The sequence below is a fragment of the Schistocerca gregaria genome, chromosome 6 (assembly GCF_023897955.1).
Source record: "Schistocerca gregaria isolate iqSchGreg1 chromosome 6, iqSchGreg1.2, whole genome shotgun sequence".
NCBI classification, from domain to species: Eukaryota; Metazoa; Arthropoda; class Insecta; order Orthoptera; family Acrididae; genus Schistocerca; species Schistocerca gregaria.
In genome coordinates this window covers 434,744,946-434,762,058 of record NC_064925.1, presented here as the reverse complement: position 1 = coordinate 434,762,058, position 17,113 = coordinate 434,744,946, and the positions used below count along the sequence as shown (strand labels likewise).

General features: G+C 43.8%; 1 pseudogene; it reads left to right on the top strand.

Annotated features, from left to right (window-relative positions):
* Positions 1 to 4,417: 4,417 nt before the first annotated feature.
* Positions 4,418 to 4,535, top strand: LOC126279224 (5S ribosomal RNA; annotated as a pseudogene).
* Positions 4,536 to 17,113: the final 12,578 nt, after the last annotated feature.

The following is a 17,113-nucleotide window of genomic DNA, read 5'->3' as shown; positions in this document are numbered from 1 at the left end:
TGCAGCTTCAACACGATACCACAGTTATCAGGAGTAGTGACTGGCGTATTGTGACGAGTCAGTTGCTCGGCCACCACTGAGCAGACGTTTTCAGTTGGTAAGAGATCAGGAGAATGTACTGGCCAGGGCAGCAGCCGAACATTTTCCCCGGAACCGAGGGACTGCTACGGTCGCAGGTTCGAATGCTGCCTCGGGCATGGATGTGTGTGATGTCCTTAGGTTAGTTAGGTTTAAGTAGTTCTAAGTTGTAGGGGACTTATGACCACAGATGTTGAGTCCCATATTGCTCAGAGCCATTTGAACCATTTGAACATTTTCTCTATCCAGAAAGGCCCGCACAGGACCTGCAACATGCAGTCGTGCATTATCCTGCTGAAATGTAGCGTTTCGCAGGGATCAAATGAAGGGTTGAGCCACGGGTCGTAACACATCTGAAATGTAACGTACACTGTTCAAAGTGCCGTGAATCCGACAAGAGGTGACCGAGACGTGTAACCAATGGCATCCCATACCATCACGCCGGGTGAAACGCCAGTATGGCGATGACGAATACACGCTTCCAACGTGCGTTCACCGCGATGACGCCAAACACGGATGCGACCATCATGTTGCTGTAAACCGAACCTGGATTCATCCGAAAAAATGACGTTTTGCCATTCGTGCGCCCAGGATCGTCGTTGACTATACCATCGCAGACGCTCCTGTCTGTGATGCAGCGTCAGGGGTAACCGCAGCCATGGTCTCGGAGCTGACAGGCCATGCTGCTGCAAACGTCGTCGATCTGTTCCTGCAGACGGTTGTTGTCTTGCAAACGTCCCCATGTGTTGACTCAAGGATCGAGACGTGGCTGCACGATCCGTTACAGACATGCGGATAAGATGCCTGTCATCTCGACTGCTAGTGATACGAGGCCGTTGGGATCCAACACGGTGTTGCGTATTACCCTCCTGAACACACTAATTCTATATTCTGCTAGCAGTTATTGGATCTCGACAAACGCGAGCAGCAGTGTCGAGATACGATAAACCGCAATCGTGATAGGCTACAATCCGACCTTTACCAAAGTCGGAATCGTGATGGTACGCATTTCTCCTCCTTACACAAGGCTTCACAAGAACGTTTTATCAGGCAACGCTGGTCAACTGCTGGAGAAATCGGTTGGAAACTTTCCTCATGTCAGCACGTTGCAGGTGTCGCCACCGGCGCCAATCTTGTGTGAATGCTCTGAAAAGCTTATCATTTGCATACCACAACATCTTCTTCCTGTCGGTTAAATTTCACGTCTGTAGCACGTTATCTTCGTGGTGTAGCAATTTTAATGGCCGGTAGTGTATTTGAAAGGAATGTTTGAAGGAGAGCCTCTAAGGGCTGCTCATACCTGTACAGCCACAGATTGCAACCTGTTATTTATTTTATAGGTGATATCTAATTACTGTCTCTGTCTTGTATCTTTAGTCAGCATTTACACATCTTTATATAAGAAATATTTTTCTTCCCAAAAATTTGTAATTACGATATAGACCACTTTATGTCTACATTCTGATGAAGGCACTCATAGAAGTATTGAAACCTGGTTAATCAGACTAAAAAATTGTGACTGAGGGCTCATTTGTTTCAATTTTAATGTATAAACGGTCACTGAACCAAGCAACCATGTTTAAGAAAAATGGCATATCTGTCCGGTAATACACATACACACAAAAGTAGAGATAAACACTAGTCTAATAAAATATAAAAGACCAGTAACTGAAACAAGGTTGGCAAGCACTGAATAGGTAATACAAGAGACAAGTAGCTTACAGAAAATCTTTACAGCGAGCATGTATTTGCATATACGGTGAAGCCAGACTCCCCAGTAAAGCGATAAGTTGGAATCAAAATGTAAATTACAACTCACATTCGCCACAAATCGCAAATAGAATCTACAAAATATGCTAAGCATAGGCAGGTAGATAAATACAAACGAGCGCCTTCGCTCACAACAGAATATCGGAGCAACAACCATAAAAACTAGCTAGCGCTGAAACGGCCAATCGCCTTGCCGCAGTGGTAACACTGATCACTGTCAGGTTACCGAAATTAAGCGCTGTCGTGCTGGCTAGCAGTTGGGTTAGCGTCCAGTATACTGAGTCCTGGCTGCGGCCGGGAGAGTGGTGCTCTGACCACACTCCCCCCCCCCCCCCCCCCCCCCCATATCCGTATCCAGTGACGCCCATAAGCTGAGGATGTCATTGCGGCCGGTCAGTGCCGTTGGGCCTTTCGAAGCCTATTCAGAATTTAGTTTTAGTTCGGAAAGGAACCAGGCTGTACAGCGTAAATGTCAGTTAAGAACAAAATAACTGCCATTTACAGAAAAGGGCATTCAGAATATAGGAACGCAACAGTTCCCCGAGCCGGCTCCTTTCCTGGAAACCCAGAATCTACTCTGCAGGAATCAACATGGATTCCGGAAACAGCGATCGTGTAAGACCCAACTCGCTTTATTTGTTCGTGAGACCCAGAAAATGGTAGATACAGGCTCCCAGGAAGATGCCATTTTCCTTGACTTCCGGAAGGTGTTCGATACATTTCCGCAGTGTCGCCTAATAAACAAAGTAAGAGCCTACGGAATATCAGACCAGCTGTGTGGCTGCATTGAAGAGATTTTAGCATGTTGTTCTCAATGGAGAGACGTCTACAGACGTTAAAGTAACCTCTGGCGTGACCTAGTAGATAGCGTCGGAAGTTCTATACGGCTTTTCGCGGGTGATGCTGCAGTATACAAGAGAAGTTACAGCACTAGAAAATTGCAGCGAAATGCAGGAAGATCTGCAGTGGATAGGTACTTGGTGCAGGGGGTGGCAACTGACCCTTAACATAAGACAAATGTAATGTATTGCGAATACATAGAAAGAAGGATCCTTTATTGTATCATTATATGATAGCGGAACAAACACTGGTAGCAGTTACTTCTGTAAAATATCTGGGAGTATGCGTGCGGAACGATTTGAAGTGGAATGATCATATAAAATTAATTGTTGGTAAGGCGTGTGCTAGGTTGAGATTCATTGGGAGAGTCCTTAGAAAATGAAGTCCATCAACAAAGGAGTTGGCTTACAAAACACTCGTTCGACGTATACTTGAGTATTGCTTATCAGTGTGGGATCCGTACCAGGTCGGGTTGACAGATTGAGAAGATCTAAAGAAGAGCGGCGCGTTCCGTCACAGGGTTATTTGGTAAGCGTGATAGTGTTACGGAGATGTTTAGCAAACTCAAGTGGCAGACTCTGCAAGAGAGACGCTCTGCATCGCGGTGTAACTTGATGTCCAGGTTTCGGGAGGGTGCCTTTCTGGATGAGGTGTCGAATATATTGCTTCCCCCTACTTATACCTCCTGAGGAGATCACGAATGTAAAATTAGAGAGATTCGAGCGCGCTCGGAGGCTTTCCCGCAGTCCTTCCCGCGACTGCAACAGGAAAGGGAGGTAATGACAGTGGCACATAAAGTTCCCTCCGCCACACGCCGTTGGGTGGCTTGCGGAGTACAAATGTAGATGTAGATGTAGATGTTTGAGTACCTGATAGTTACTATCCAACCAGCGTGATGGTACCAGCAACATTCCATAGGCCAGGCCTCCACCTCCGCCCTTAGCTATGTTCGACCCAGTGTAGCGCTCACATGTCCTAGGAAAACCGAACCTCCAACTCTCCACACTGCTGCAAGTTCCCTATCATTTCTGCTTGCCGCACACGCCCCTATATCCCCACCTGCAGCTGCTTACGCGCCTTCTTGCACGCTGGTGTCCTCCCATTTCCTAGCAACGGGGTGGAGACGTACACAAGGCAGATACTGTCGATAACTCAGCGTCAAGGATGTCGCATGTGCACAGCAAATTAACTATGACTAGCAACCATAGTTTGGGCACTAACCAGTATTTATATGTTCACATCTTGATAAAGTTGCCATTAGTGTGGAGATGAAATTAGACGTAGAGCTTCTATTTCTCAATTTATGATAGGTCCATCAACTGATATTCATGAAACACATAACATACGATGTTCTTCACCCACTAACTCCGCTTGTCATGTAGTGTTCCTTAGCCATATTAGAGCAGAAGTCTTCATTTGTGCTGCCACGATCGGCCGCTCGTCGATCTGCTGTGTTTCTGCTCTAAACAGTTAGGTTTTCCCACATGTCCTCTGGCTTGATGGGATGAGACCACTAGCATTGGTACCAGCTGCTGAGTGAGGGAGGACTTCAATTGTGCAGTGTAATCTTGGCATACTGTGAAGGATCGTGTGAAGCTTAGGTGTAAATTGAAAAATGCTGTCAGCTGTAATGACAGTGTGTGCACCATCATGAATCATTACCATGTGGCGGTATTATTGGACACACTTCACTGATATTAACAAATTAGACTGCGCTTCTAGTGCCAAAGCCAACGGCCTTGCTGCAGTGGTAACACTGGTTCCTGTCTGATCACCGAAGTTAAGCACTGTCGGGCTGGTCTAGCACTTGGATGGGTGACCATACGGTCTGCCGAGCGCTGTTGGCAAACGGGGTGCACTCAGCCCTTGTGAGGCAAACTGAGGATCTACTTGATTGAGAATTAGCGGCTCCGGTCTCGGAAACTGACATATGACCTGGAGAGTGGTGTGCTGACTACATGCCCCTCCACATACGCATCCAGTGACGCCTGTGGTCTGAGAATGACACGGCGGTGTCTTTGCCCCTCCATGGCCTGTTCGGGAGGAGTTTTCTAGTGAGAAAACTTCAGTACAGTACTACACGGTTGAGCCAAATCATTGTGACCGCCTGCTTAATGGTACGTCGATCCTCCTTTGGGATGCAAAACAGAAGCGATTGTGCATATTATGGATCTGATAAGACTTCTGTAGATTTTCGGAGGTATATAGTACAAAATGTCTACGCTCATGTTGCCGTCAATTACGAGCCGGTAGCTTGTGGGCGAGGAGCTGTTGCCCTGAGAGTTTATATGATGTGTTCCAGCGGGTTTAGATGAGGTGGATTTGCGAATGTGGTGGACACCACATTAACGAGAGTTCGCTGTTAAGCTCCTCAAAACCACCGTAACACGACCCTGGACTTGCGATATGGGGAGCAGTCTTGCTAGAAGATATCGACGTCATCCACCCAGAAGCGATGCAGGTAGTCTGCAATAGTGTTCAAGTAGAAAGCCCTTTGAAAGCCGAGATGAAAGTCCGCTACAGAATAATACTGCCCCCACCAGACTGCGTCTATGATGTGGTATGTGTTCCGAGCAGCTGTTCGCCTGTTTGACAATGTTGAGAGGCACCCACATGCCGTGCTCATACTGTGGCATCAAGCTGTCAGGCCTGCAAGATGAGTGGTCTGCCAAGCGAGTGGATTTATTCTTATTTCACGACTAACATCAATGACTGATTATGAGCTCTAGTACCCACAATTAAGCTACAAATTATTCTCCTGTTTGAATATTACGCAACGGAAATGGATAACGCACATCTGACTATTGGGAATTTACACAACTCTGATTGTGCACTACGCTCTGGCAATAGCACATTTTCTTTCTTACCCAACGGCTTTGATCAACACGTTACCATCGCACTTAATATGAATGGCACACACATTATAAATTCTGGTTATCATGACTACACACTATTAGAATAACAAGTCCACCAATCTTTTTCTTTTCACTGACTTTTCTATTCCGATAAATACTATTATGATTCAAAGATGACCTAAACACACCATTACATTTTATACAACAATAATTACATATGAGAAACTCCGTCCAGTGGGCATGGCTTTACATTGGTGATTCTCTATCTTATGGTCTCGTAATTATCTAACGCTACAATGCAATTTCTAGATAGAATGGTGGATCTTTTGCTGTATCTCTTCTTCGGCTCTCACACCCATGATCACGAAAATTTCCTCCAGACCGAGCGGTACAAAAAGGAACATGCATAACCCACTGCCTCTGAAGCTGTCTTGCTACTCTCTCATGCAACCACACATAATTAAATTACGTGAAATACATCACACTGGCAACATACAACAAAATCACAAAGAATAGTCACAACGTTAGAATCACTTCACTTTCAGCTTCCCCACTTCAACTAGTATTAATCCCAGTTTCACACGACACTGCCCCACTTTGTAACTTTTCTTTCCTACTATGAACTCTGGAGGATATATGCACGTCTTCGTGTGCAATGCAAGCCAAGTGGCGTTGCTGGATAGACGGCTGACTCACCTTGCTTCTCTCTCAGAGTATTAGAGTTTGAATCTAGCGTCACACGTAAACATAACACGCAAAGTAATATTAAGAACATATTCGTCACACACGCGAGTCCTCAACTGATACCATGAACGTGTACTTCTCTTCATCCTTTGTCTCATACACAGATTGAGACTCACACAGTACTCACCACGTGGAAGTACTCGTCTCTAATTTCAAGTCCTGCACACGCCATTTCTTAAATATTTCCAACTTATAGTATACACGCCAGTAATTCAACTTAACTTTAGCACTCGGAAGTACTTCAACTTAGTACTAGCACTCGCAAGTATTTCAACTTATTGCTACACGTGGTTTCTTCACTTCCGAAGATTACTATAATCCCCTTAATATTACCTGCCTGTCATTTAATTCTCCCCCCCACTCTTAAGTATTTCATATCCATACCATTCTCTCCACTCTTTTGTCTTTATGGGGCACACCTACACAGGTCTTACCAACACAAGATCTAGCGCCAGAGTGCTGAAACGTGGCCGTTCTTCAGGTCATCTCGCACCTTCGCCGAGGTGGGGGAGCACCTTGCTACTGTATGGGTCAGCCACATTTCAGGCTCTCAAAGCTCTGATAAATTTAATCTCTTTAGTTCCACCAAAGGTGACCAAAGGACCGTCTCAAAGATGATCATATATTGCACATTCACTATCTGCGGTTAGCAGACGACCATACATTCATTCATTTCACAGATCTCGCCAAACTGGATGTAGGGATTTATTTTGTGGGAGTTCACATGTGATCAATTAAATAAAAAAATTGTCATTCTTTCCTACACTGGTATCCGGCTTCGGTGTATTAAGTGAAATTGAGTTATTATTACAAAAAATATGTTGTTTTGACAAGAATAACGAAGAGTGTTTGTACCTATTTTCAGTGTCGGGCGGTACTGTAGCCTTTCAATGTATCTGGACACCACCATCGACCTGGTGTGAGGAGAAAGGTGATTCATGGAACCAGGTGACATGTTACCATTGATCAATTATCCAATCTTATTGACTTCATTCCTACTGCAACAGCAATCCATGTAGTTATTGGATCCACATGAAAACACGTAGGAGATGTTTCCTGCGACGCTTCATGTTCAAGAATGAGCACTAAACTTTGTTTCCCATAGCACTTGTGCCTGCACCAGCATTGCATTCTGTCGTCATATCTTCCACAGATCACCGCCTATCTTGCTTAGCAGAGCGGGAAGGCCCCTGACCTCTACAAATCTCCGATATAATCGATCTGGGCCACAACAATCTGTCCTTTGTAAAAGTCGCTTATGTGCATAGATTTCCCCACTTGTCGCACGGATCTTCGCTAGAATCACTCCTCATTTCTCTCTGTTTCACCTATACATCCGTCTTATACATACGTAATGCGTCCACAACGCCACCAAGTGGCACTCAGTATCGCAGATGGTGGTGGTCACAATCTTTTATCTGATCTTTGTGTATTGTATCGACTTAAACTGTACTATATTTAATTAAAGCTGCCCGATTGAAGTCTGCCGTCGAAAGCACTAGTTATAAAGAAATAAACATTAGTTCATTCCTTTGAAAAATCAAGGGAACCAGTGGAAAACGCTGTGGCATGTGATACGGAAAGACAGAATCGTGGAAGCCCTTTTTTTCACAATAGACATAGTCCGATAATGGATATTTCATAAAGTTGCTATAAGAACCACTTTAACCTCACTGAAAGCAGAAGGATATTTGACACAAGGCTTCAAGTATCCCCAGACACTATGTGTGAACTGTGTGGTACTTCCAGAGATATTACGTTTGATGTGGTGAATCCACAAAGTGGCTTGATATAATTCTTGATTTTAATTTACGGCGCAAATGGATATCCATAATCTAAGAGTTTAGAACTCTTAACACTTTTCGTATTAAAGGATGTCTGTCAGCATTTTTCAACGAATAAGATTCAATAGTGAATGAAAATGAAGTAGTGAACTATTAAAAAACTGACGCTTTCAAATAGATTCGAGGCTCTGTCATTTTATCAAGCATTTTGCCTGTTAACTTGTTTTCTCAATACCTGTTTTCTTAAACACTGTGTCCGTAGTTGAACCTATATATGTGTCGTAAAAAGGGGTCAAGGATAAATAAGTTTTATGTCAGTAATGAAGGCCTATCTTCTTGATAGGTGTAGCGGTAGAGCCTGGCATTGGAGACCCACCTTATCACGTTTATCGGATGTGCTAACATTAATTATCGTTGAATCACTGTACTCATTTTATCAAGAATGCACGAATGCTGTTAACGAACGTATGCCGACTTCGCTGGAACCAGCCTGTAACAAATTAAACAACAGCAAAAAATCATGTAACTATTCACACTAGGAGTAGGTGGGTTTAAAATAATTACAAAAGTTCTAAACAGACATCACATTTAATTACTTTAAGTGAGCGAACATTGTAATTTAAACACAAATTGCACAGAATGTCTGCTCGCTAGACGGACCGCCAGAGAAAGGGAAATAAGAGTAAATGAGCTCGCGCTCTTACACAGAAATAAGAGAAAATTCTTCCCTAATGTATTCTGTTTCAGTAACAGGCCATTTGAGTATCGCTGATCATCGATAAATTTTCACTAAGGTGTCAGAGAACACAACAGTTATTATTATTAAATTTCATTAAGCAATTAGACATTGTGTGGAATTTTAAAGAAAGAATATATGCACAGGAGACTGGGTCTTTACAAACATTAACGAAAATATATTTTTCCTCCAAACAGTAACTTACGTACTGGCTCATTTATATATGTTGTGAAAAGTAATGGTCCTACAACACTCCCCTAGAGCACACCCGAAGTTACTTTTACGTCTGAAGACTTCTCTCGGTTCAGAGTGACATTTTGTGTTTTGTTTGCTAGTAACACTTCAGTGCAGTCAGACCCATGGTTTGAGTCTCCATAAGCCCATATTTTGTTCATTAGGTGGTAGTGCGATGCTGTATCTAATGAATGGCCTTCGGAAGTCAAGAAACACGGAATCTGCTTGGTCACCTGTAGCTACTGCTTTCTGTGTCTCTTGGACGAACAGATCGTTGTTTACGGAATTCTTGATGGTTTCTGTGGAGGATAATTTCGGTCTTCAGAATGTCATTATGTTCGAGCTTAAAACATTTTCCAAAATTCTACAACAAATCGATGTAGCGATACAGGCCTACAGTTTTGTGCGTCTGTTCGACAGTCCTTCTTAAAAATTTGAATGACCTGTAATTTTTTCCAGTCATTGGGAACGCTTCACTCCTCGAGAAACCTACGGCACGCTCCTACTAGAAATTGGGGAAGGTATTTCGCAAATTCTGTGTAGAATCGAACTGGTATCCCGTCGGATCCTGTGCTTTTGGGTCCCGTTGCCTCTTAGTTCGACATCTGTCATTCTGTCGTTAGTGCTACGATTTAAAGGAGGAACTACAGTGTGATCGTCCTCTTTGAAATATTTTTGGGAAAAGATGTTTAATATTTCTGCCTTTCCTGCTTCATTCTCTGTATCAGTCACAGAGTGTCTGGACAGATGGCTTCGATCCGTTTATTGACTTAATAGAAGCAAGACTTCTTAGGATTTTCTTTTAAGTTGGTACCAAGAATTTTACTTTTGCATTTGTTTGGACGCTTGATGCATTGCTAACGTTTGCTTATTTGGGCTTCGGTTGATTTCTGTTTATTTGTGTGAATGGCGTGCTGTGTTCTCAGACTGATATTTTCACTCTTCAGCGGAGTGTGCGCCGATATGAAACTTCCTGGCAGATTAATATTGTGTGACGGACCGAGACTCGAACTAGGGACCTTTCCCTATAGCGGTCAATTGCTCTACGATCTGAGCTGCCCGTGCACGACTGACGACCCGTCCTCGCAGTTTTAATTCCACCAGTGCCTCTTCTCCTACCTTCCAAACTTCAAAGAAGATCTCCTGCGGATCTTGCTGAACTAGGACTCCTGGAAGAAAGGATATTGCGGAGACATCATTTTCCACAGCCGGGGGCATGTTTCCGGAATGAAATGTTCACTCTGCAGCGGAGTGTGGCAGATTAAAACTGTATGCCGTTCCGATACTCGAGGGTCCCGAGTTCGATTATCGGTCCGGAACACAGTTTTAATCTGCCAGGAGGTTTTATGCTGTGTTCGGTTTCCCTGGAACCGTCCAAGCCGATCATAAAGCTAGTCTGGTATTCCGTACGCTCTTATTTTGTTCATTAGGCGATAACGTTGAATTGTATCAAATGTCTACCAGTGGTCAAGGGATATGGCATCAATCCAGATGCCGGAATGTACTTCCCTCTGAGTCTCATCGACTAAAGGGCCGAACTGGGTTTCACATTGTCGTCATTTCCCTACCGAAAATATTTCCGTCTTCAGTAATCTCATAACACGAGGGCATAGAACCCGTTCGAAAATTCTACAACAGACTGACGTCAGCAACATAGGCCTGTAGTTCTGTGAGCCTGTTCAAAGATCCTTTCATGAAAACGGGAATGATTTGCGCACTTTTCTAGTCGCATCCAGCGACCGTATGTAGGCAGTTGCAAGTATTCCATCAGTTCCACTCACCTCTCCTCTGTCCTTCGATTTTAGTTCATTTACTGTTCTTCGTGATTATAACACTTTTTATCCAAAATTGTTGTCGGCTGTATTTGTTTTTGCATCCTTCACTCTAAATTTCGGTACGCCCAAGACGTAGCACACTGTATAAGCCGAAAGTCTTACGGATTACTAATTCCGTTTCTTTGCATTTGTGCCTCGAAGAATTTTCATCCACCATTTTCTGCTAGTGCCTTGATTCATTGAAGGAAAAATATCCTTACTCTTTGTGGAAGCCGATCAAAACAGAAAAAAAATAAGTCTCTCTCGTGAATGCTTTCAGAATAGCAAAGAGAAAAGAATGTAACCCTGTGAAAAAGAACAGATGCGTTCTTTCCGCCACGGCATAGAAACTGCTTTCGTCTGTGGGTCTGAACGTACGGGAAAACAGAAACAAAGGATAACAAGACTGCAGTTTGCTTTCAGCACTTCTTTTTCTCCTTCATGACTCCACTATCCCTTCGATCGCGTGGCAGCGGGTTGGTACAAAGCGGAATATTGTTATTTATTATACATAATGACATCGGTGAGCTACAACCCTGCCTCGAGACACAGTCTCTTCATCTGCTAGACTGGAACCCGGAGTTTATGGTTATAACTTTAAACGAGGACAACTTTAAAGCATCTGCGTTTTCTGTCAAAGGTTACGTCAGTTCTGCACAAAGAAAGGGGTGTACGACCTGAAAGTATGCACTGCTGGATAAATTTTCTTTCCAGGTCTCCGTATACTGTAATCCGCAGCGCTTTGCATCCAAGTAAGTTGTCTTTGCTATATCTCACTGCAAATATTAGAACAGCAATTGTAAAAGGATTTTTGGGACATAATGGAAATTTATTTGTCAATGTTGGGTTCAGAATTATAACTGAAAGCCAAGTATTTTTTTTTAATTTTATTTCTTTCCTTCATTGTCCAATATCCCTTCTTTGTCATTTACCTTAGGTGTACGAGTCTGTTAATTCCTTCAATTAAGTTACTGTTGATCTTAGTAACAATAGGGATACCGATAATTTGTTGGAACAAAGATTTGCTTTTGAAGTAAGATGTTTTATCTTAGCACAAAGAGGAGACAAAATCAAAAGTTAGTCAACCTGTACAGGTGAGTATATATTCAAAAGCAAGTTCAATTAAATAAGAATGTCCACGTTTTGGACAATGCCCTATTGTGCATATTATATGTACTAAGAAACATTTGTTATCTGGTAATTCCTAACCTAACTCCAGAAGCAATCTTACACTACAGGGAATTGGGTGACTTTTGAAACTTGCTGGTAGATTAAATCTCTGTGCTGTACCGGTACTCGAACGCGGAACTTCACTTTTACCGAACACACCGCCTACAGAGACTTTATACGTTAATTTTTTGTTTTAAGACAAAAAATTAGTACATACGTTTATGTAACCGTTCTTACCAGGAGTCTTTCGAGCTACAACTGAAATACGTAAAACATAAAATACATAAATACAATCACAAATGGAGAACGTCTTTTGTAATGCTTACTTCAAATTACCTCGCTATCACACACTTAATTGCAAACAAACAAAATTGTTTTTCATATTACAGGTAATTTACGATAATAGTGACGCATACATTATAGGCAAACATGAGGAATGCTGTACATAATGTAAATAATATACGAGTAAGTACTACATCTCATAACATCATTCCTTTATACTTTAATTTCTTCATGAATTTCTGAAAATACGTGACTGTTAAGTGAAATGAGGACCTTCTCCAAACTTTCCTATTTATTAACGCAGAAAATTATTACTCATCTTAATATAAATGGAAGGTCAGCGTCGCCACATACGGGTCGTTTACCTGCGAACTGTATCAGTTCGTCTACAACGTGGTGTACCGTTCCTGGTTGATTCCTATTTTCTTATCGTATCCGACCTCGGACCTTCCAGCAGTTTCCTCTCTCTTCACAACCATTTATAGCACTCTCTGACTTGGGAGAAGAACTTGTGAGTACGAAAGTTCATCGACACGAACAATCTGAATTGCAAACAGTTCTCTGTAACGTTATTTAGCGTGCAGTTGCCTTAGACGTGAAGTAGAATAATATATCTGTTACGTAAACTCGTGCGTTTTCATCGCACCAGGAAGATGACCGATGTACTTGACTAGTGAGCTTACACTGTCGCATAACAGATGGCGTTGAACTGAGTGCTAAGTTTCAGAGATTAAGTTGATGCTATTATTATTATTGTTATTATTACTTAATTGGTATTCTATTACCCTTGTTATGGAGAGGGGCGGGGGTGGAGGAGTTGGGGGCAGCTTGCAAAGCCTTTGATTTAGTTTTAATCACTTTTTTTTTGTTAAATGAATTTTTAAGTGAAAAAAAAAGAAAACAGTATATTGACTTGGCACAAGTTTTCAAAGCATTAATATTTAAAAACGTGAAACATGCTAAAAATTTCTGACATGTTACATCTAGTAAACACCAGGAAAAAATGTCTAATCTTTTTGTTTTTATGGTTTTGATTTTAATACTTGTTCATTTGCTAGCTTCAGTCTTCTTTCTTTTTATATTTGTTTGTGCTAGTTATGTAACAAAAAAATGGCACTGGGCACTATGGGACTTAACTTCTGAGGTCATCAGTCCCCTAGAATTTAGAACTAGCGCCTAGAATCGCTCGGCCACCCCTGCTGTCAATGATGTAACAGCTGTCATTAATTTTGCAATGAAATAAATCGTTAATTTCTTGAAATTTCTACAGTCATTCGAAATTACCTTTTGCATTACTTGTTTTGTCTGAGAACTTGGTAAGGCGCTTACACTTCATTAATTTTGGGTTAGTCATAATTCTTAAACGCAATTAGCACCTGCATCACCCTATCTTACGTACTGACGCAAAACCATTTCTTTAGTGGTAATGTAACAAAACGTATGTGTGCTTCCATGGTTTAAAGGAAACAGTGTGGCTTTAGCGGGCGGCCGGAGTGGACGTGTCGTACTTACAGCTGCCGGTCGTATGACTTGGCCTTCGCGCGGGCTTTGCGCACTGCGGTCATGGCAAATAAGTTCAGGTAATCGACATTACATTTCAACTTTTGCCGGCTACCAAACGGGGACTCAGTTTCACATAGTTCAAATGACTCTGAGCACTATGCGACTTAACATATGAGGTCATCAGTCGCCGAGAACTCAGAACTAATTAAACCTAACTACCCTAAGGACATCACACACATCCATGCCCGAGGCAGGATTCGAACCTACGACTGTAGCGGTAGCTCGGTTCCAGACTGTAGTGCCTAGAACCGAACTGCCAGTCAGGCCGGCGACTCCATTTCCATCACGCTGTCGGTAACGTCGACGTGTTCAAAGTTGAACATGCGGGATTAGCCTTTAGAACTATTCGCGTGTGCGAACAACCATTCCAAGTACCTGCAGAGGATATCATAGGTATTTGAGGTCATACAGCGCCGTTCATGAATGAGACTTTCACTCTGCAGCGGATTGTGAGACCGGTATAAAACATCCTGGCGGATTAAAACTGTGTGCCGGAACGAGACGCGAACTCGGGACCTTTGCACTTCAGATGCAGGTGCTTTAACAACTGAGCTACTTGCCGTCACGATAGTTCAGCGTGTTCGGCCACAGGGTTCAGCTACATTCTGTAATAAAAAGCTGAGTGCATGGATCAACGAACAACCTGAATGAATGTCATGAGACGTCCGCCCCGAACATATTCATCGAACAAAATAGACTACCGGCCAATAAATTTGTTAAAGCAAGAAGAAATGCATATGATAAACGGGTATTCATTGGAAAAATATATTGCAGTAGAACTGACATGTGATTACATTTTCACGCAATTTGGGTGCATAGATCCTGAGAAATCAATACCCAGAACAACCACCTCTGGCCGTAATAACGGCCTTGATACGCGTGGGCATTGTGTCAAACAGAGCTTGGATGGCGTGTACAGGTACAGCTGCCCATGCAGCTTCAACACGATACCACAGTTCATCAAGAGTAGTGACTGGCGCATTGTGACGAGCCAGTTGCTCGGCCATCATTGACCAGACGTTTTCAATTGGTGAGAGATCTGGAGTATGTGCTGCCCACTGCAGCAGTCGAACATTTTCTGTATCCAGAAAGGCCCGTACAGGACCTGCAACGTGCGGTCATGCATTACCCTGCTCAAAATTAGGGTTTCGCAGGGATCGAATTAAGGGTAGAGCCACGGGTCGTAACTCATCTCAAATATAACGGCCACTGTTTAAAGTGCCGTCAATGCGAACAAAAGAGGTGACCGAGATGTGTAACCAATAGCACCCCACACCATCACGCCAGGTGATGCGCCAGTATGGCGATGACAAATACATGCTTCCAATGTGCGTTCACCGCGATGTCGCCAAACACGGATGCGACAATCATGATGCTGTAAAAAGAACCTGGATTCATCCCAAAAAAGGACGTTTTGCCATTCGTGCACCCAGGTTCGTCGTTGAGTACGCCATCGCAGGCTCTCCTGTCTGTGGTGTAGCACCAAGGGTAACCGCAGCCATGATCTCCGAGATGATAGTCCATGCTGCTGCAAACGTCATCGAACTGTTCTTGCAGATGGTTGTTGTTTTGCAAACGTCCGCATCTATTGACTCGGGGATCGAGACGTGGCTGCACGATCCGTTACAGCCATGCGTATAAGATGCCTGTCATCTCGACTGCTAGTGATAAGAGGCCGTTAGTATCCAGCACAGCGTTCCGTATTACCCTCCTGAACCCACCGATTCCATATTCTGCTGAGAGTCATTGGATCTCGACCAATGCGAGCAACAATGTCGCGATACGATAAACCGCAATGGCGATAGTCTACTATCCGACCTTTATCAAAGTCGGAAACGTGACGGTACGCATTTCTCCTCCTTACACGAGGCATCATAACAACGTTTCACCAGGTAACGCCGGTCAACTGCTTGTGTATGAGAAATCTTGATGTCAGCACGTTGTAGGTGTCGCCACCGGCGCCAACCTTGTGTGAATGCTCTGAAAAGCTAATAATTTGCATATCACAGCATCTTCTTCCTGTAGGTTAAATTTAGCGTCTAAAGCACGTCATCTTCGTGGTGTAGCAATTTTAATGGCCAGTAGCGTAGAACAAAGTGAGATCAACAAAGAATTAAAAAAAGGGCTACCCGAGCACCACTCACGACTCGCCCTCACAGCTTCTGAAAGGAAGTATCACACCAGCGCACACTCCGCTGCAGAGTGTAAATCTCATTCTGAAAACACTCCCCAGGCTGTGGCTAAGCCATGTCTCCGCAATATCCTTTCCTTCGCGAGTGGTAGAGCTTCTGTGAAGTTTGGAAGGTAGGAGACGAGGTCCTGGCAGAACTGAAATTGAGAGGGCGGGTCGTGAGTCGTGCTTGGGTATGTCAGGTGGTAGAGCACTTCTCCGCGAAAGGCAAAGGTCCCGAGTTCGAGTCTCGGTCCGGCACGCAGTTTTAATCTACCAGGAAATTTCAGCGCTGTTCATGACCATCAGGCAGATTGCTAGGCACACTATCGCACTACCCTGTTCTTAACGGGCGCGTCAGATCACAACTGATCTGTGCTGCCATGTTCCATCTTATCTGAGCTTCAGCGGCTATCGAGCCGTGATTCAGCCGTGCGTAGCTCGTGTTCGTGCCATATCTCATTTGACCCCCTGTTTTTTACTGTACTACCACCTCGTTATGTTAATTTCAATTACTGGTCTCACTGAGTTCCCGCCTTGCATGCCCGTGAGGGGCAGCAGCGGCCCTTATCGATGTAAGCCCTGGCGTATTATCTTTGCTGACTGCTATTATTTCCCTTTCTCATGTGTTCGGAGTGCGTTCGGATCTGCCAGTGAGTTGGGAGGCGCTAGCAGTGCGTTTCGGAGCTGGGAGTGTTTGATTTAGGACGCGGCAGAAGTTCAGTCGGGGCGTGGCTGCAGTGAGGCCCGGACATCCATGACTCTCCTGACGGTTGCCGATACGTATCACTTGAGCGCGGACCACCTTGGTTGGTCGTCGGTCGGTAGTCTTGTAGAACGACGTGTATGTTGGCCGCCGATCACTTATGTGTTGCCTGCGTGTACCAACTCGTGATTCGTCCTCGTTATTGCACCGCCTCTGCCCTTAGTATTGTCTAGTCCTTCGTGCAAGTGTTCGTGAAACTGTGTGTAGCTTGTGATGTCGACTGCTCAGTTATTTTAGTTCTGTCTCCGTGCTGATGTGTGGCAGTCGGTCGATTGGTGTGGATCAGCCAGTAAATCTCCGCGCGGTG